This window comes from Gossypium arboreum, chromosome 10 (assembly GCF_025698485.1).
Source record: "Gossypium arboreum isolate Shixiya-1 chromosome 10, ASM2569848v2, whole genome shotgun sequence".
In the NCBI taxonomy this organism is placed as follows: Eukaryota; Viridiplantae; Streptophyta; class Magnoliopsida; order Malvales; family Malvaceae; genus Gossypium; species Gossypium arboreum.
The window spans coordinates 33,247,984-33,252,096 of record NC_069079.1 but is presented as its reverse complement, the minus strand read 5'-3'; the positions used below and the strand labels follow the sequence as shown (position 1 = coordinate 33,252,096).

Genomic DNA, 4,113 nt, shown 5'->3' with positions numbered 1-4,113 from the left:
TTGACATGAGTTATACCTCACGCCTATAAACTTGATGGATTTCCTATACTAAATAGATATATTTGCATTTCTAGGTTATTATTAGAATATTGCATAATAAAGCTTGGATTGTCCTTGAATGTCATAATATGTTAATTTTATTTTTGGGAAGAAATGAATTGGTTGTTGTATGCAGCAGGTGCAGGAAGGACAAATAGAATGAGAAAAAGGAGGAAGAGAATGAAGGAAGTGAAATATTGCCATGGTAAAAGGTTGGATAGATTTCCAATAAAAATGCCATGGCAATTTTAAGAAGATGCTGACACAGCACTTAATCCTCATCACTCTCAGCCAGTTGTACATGTACCAAATAAATTCACTTGAAAAAGAGGGAGCAAAAGTGTATGCTGAGAGAGGGGGGACCTACCCTATAAAAGAAGAAAGAGAAAGAGAAGAAGAGGAGTTTTTCTCTCTAAAAAATTCTCATGAAAATTTCAAAGAAAAAGGGAAGAGGGTAGCAGCTTAAGAAGAGAGTAGAGATGCAAAAAAGGGGACGATGCATTCAACCTTGGGTCTTACATGATTTGGTAGCATTGGAGTTAAAGCTGGAGTGGCGAAAGCTCCTACAATTCTACCTTCATTCTATTAATTGATTTCTTAGTTTTTTAAACTATGGATGATGATGTTGATATTTTGTATTTTAATTCCCAACCCATGAGCTAATCTCATCGGGTTGGAATTACTGGATGAATTTTTATTACTTTTAATAAACATGATATTGTCTTGAGTAGATCTACTGTTTCATTCAATTTTGGTTATCTTAAATACATGCATGCAATCTCTAGACAAATATGAATGCATGGTATATTCTAGACTTGATTTAATTTTGAAAAGGTTAAGTGAGTTGGATTGTAGTCGAATGACACAAGTGAGTACTCAAATGAATACTTGTAGCACTTTAGACATAAAGTTGCATTCTATACAGAGAAAGGAAGGATAATGTTAGGTTTCGTTCTTGAGACCTGGAGACATACAAAGTCTTGGAATGGTAGCTTAAAGTCTAACTCTCAAACGAAGTAGACTGTAGTAGTTATACTGTGAACAATAATTTGGTTAAGGTTTTGCCATGGCATTATTATGTTATAAAGATATAATTTGAGTAATTCCATCCTTCCCTTTCAACAACATAAATCCTCCTAACTTTGTCTCGCAGACTTGCCACAGCAATTTATTCAGTAGTTAATCTTAATATTTCATACATTAATATTCCTTATCAAATTGTTATTATTTTCATTTCCCTATAGCTTAATTAGTTCAGTTCATAGTGATAACTCAACCATTTTAATCTATTTTGATTCCTATGGAGATGATCTTACTTATCACTTTATTACTTGATTCGACATGTATACTTGCACATTCGCGTTACATATTCACACGCGATAAGTTTTTGGCACTGCTGTCAGGGATCAGTAATTTGGTGAGATTTTATTGTTATTATCTATTTAAATTTGTTAGTTTTAGCTTACTTAGTTGTTTCTTATTCTTTTTAAGTTTGCTGCTAGTTTATAAGAATAGGTATTCCCGAGAAAGAAGAGTATTCTTTTGACCCAAAAATTGAGAGAACTTTGAGGAGAAGGAGAAAAGAATTATGAGAAAGGGCAAGAATTGGAAATGATCTAGGCAGAGAAGATCCGTTACATCTGAATGGTAGGGACGCTGATATTCCTTCTGTGATAGATGATAGAGACAAACCTATTAGAGATCATGTAGTGCCAATCTTGGATTATTTGAATCTAGGGATTGTTAGGCGAAATATTCAAGCTCAGGATTTTGAGTTGAAACAAGTGATGTTTCAAATGCTACAAATAGTAAGACAGTTTAGTGAATTACCTACTAAAGATCCACAACTTCATTTAGGACTCTTTTTAGGGGTTTGTGATTCATTCAAGCAATAGGGTGTTACTGAAGATGCCTTAAGACTTAAGCTATTTCCTTATTCATTGCAAGATTGTGTCATAGCATTGTTGAATACTTTTCTGTCAGGAACAGTTGCATCTTGGAATGAACTTTTTAGAGGTTTTTGTTAAGGTACAATCCTCCAAATATGAATGCCAAATTAAGGAATGATATTGCCTGTTTTTGGCAATATGAGGATGAGACATTGTATGAAACTTGGGAGCGATTCAAGGAATTAATCAGAAAATGCTCGATACATGGCTTCCAACACTAGACGCATATAGAAATGCTTTACAATGGATTAAACGCACATACAATAATGGTAGTTGATGCATCTGCCAATGGCATTTTGTTAGATAAATCACATGATGTGGCATATGAAATTCTGGAAAGGATAACAAATAATGATTATCAATATCTTACTACAAGAGTTGGGATTGGTAGAAGAGTTGTTGGATCTATAAAGCTAGACGCGATCACTTCATTAACAGCTCAGGTATCATCCCTTACCAATATCATTAGAACAATGAAGAGACCAGCTGCAATGTAGAAAATGAAAGCAGACGAGCTAACATGTGTTTATTGTGGAAAAGATCATGTTTTTGATGAATGCTCATTAAACCCAACCTCAATATATTACATGGGAAATTTTAATTGAAATAATAACCCATAATTCAATACATATAATCCAAGATGGAAACAACATCCGAATTTCAGTTAGAGTAATCAAGGGGTGGAAAATTCTAGTAATGCTGTTCGACAAAATGTCCCAAGTACACCACCTAGATATAAGCAACCCATGCCCTGGCAAAATGTTCAGCAAAGTTTAGTATCATATTCTTCATCTATGGAAGCATTGTTGAAGCAATACATGGCCAAGAATGATGTTGTAATTCAGAGTCAAGCAGCACCTTTAAGAGCTTTAGAAAATCAAGTAGGGTAAATTGCCAATGCATTAAACTCAAGACCGTAAAGAGCACTGCAAAGCCATTGCACTCAGAAGTGGTACTCACTTATCTGGAGTTGTTAATGATGCCAATGTTGAAGAAGATAACTCAGATTTCATACATAAGAAGATTTCAGAACCTCTAGAAGAGCAATCTACAACTGAGAAGGTCAAACAGAAAAAAATTGAAGTAGAATTAGCTCATGTTGCCAATAAGAATGCTACAACAAAACAACCTCAATAATTCGAAAGAAGGCCATCACCACTTTTTTCTCAGCGATTTTAGAAGTCAAAGCAAGATTTTCAATTTAAAAAGTTCTTGAATGTCCTGAAGCAACTTCATATCAACATACCATTGGGTGGAAACGTTGGAGCAAATGCCTAATTACATAAATTTCATGAAGGACGTATTGTCAAAAAGCACAAATTAGGGAAATTTGAAACTGTTCTCTCACTGAAGGGTGTGCAACAATGTTGATGAACAAATTTCCACCAAAATTGAAGGACCTAGAGAGTTTTACTATTCCTTGCTAAATTTGAAATCATTATGTAGGCAAAGCATTATGTGATTTAGGTGCAAGTATAAATTTAATGCCTATGATTATTTTCAGGAAGCTATGAATTGGGAAGGCGAGAACCACAACAGTAATGCTGCAGCTAGCTGGTCGCTCTAATGCACATCTGGAAGGTAAAATTGAAGATGTGTTGGTAAGAGTTGACAAATTTATTTTTCTAGGAAATTTTATTATTCTAGAATGTGAAGCTGATAAATAGGTACCAATTATTCTTGGAAGACCTTTTCTAGCCACTAGTAAAACATTAATTGATGTGCGAAAAGGTGAATTAACAATAAGGGTTAATGACCAACAAACAACTTTTAATGTTTTCAATGCTATGAAGTGTGTAGATGACAATAAAGAATGTCATGCCATTAGGTTTATCGACGCAACAGTAAAGAAATAATTAGAAAACTTTTGTCACAACAATTAAGACAATGAATTAGACCCATTTGAGTTGACTGAAGTGGAAATAATTGAAGAACATGGTGAACTGATGGAGACCAAGCAACTTGAGAATAAATCATGGAGTTTCAAAGCTTTAGATTTGTTAGTTCGCTCTTCTAAGCCTCCTCGACCTTCCATAGAGGACCTTTTTACTTTGGAGTTAAAGCCTTTTCCACTACATTTAAAGTACGCCTACTTAGGAGACAACAACACTTTGCCAGTAGTTAT

The 4,113-nt window shown here is 34.4% G+C and overlaps 1 non-coding gene across 1 annotated transcript; it reads right to left on the bottom strand.

Moving 5' to 3' along the window:
• Window positions 1-2,092: 2,092 nt before the first annotated feature.
• On the bottom strand, window positions 2,093-2,199 carry LOC128283046 (small nucleolar RNA R71). Its single transcript, XR_008273388.1, has one exon. It is a non-coding gene; the product is annotated as a small nucleolar RNA R71 (small nucleolar RNA).
• Between the last annotated feature and the right edge of the window lie 1,914 nt (window positions 2,200-4,113).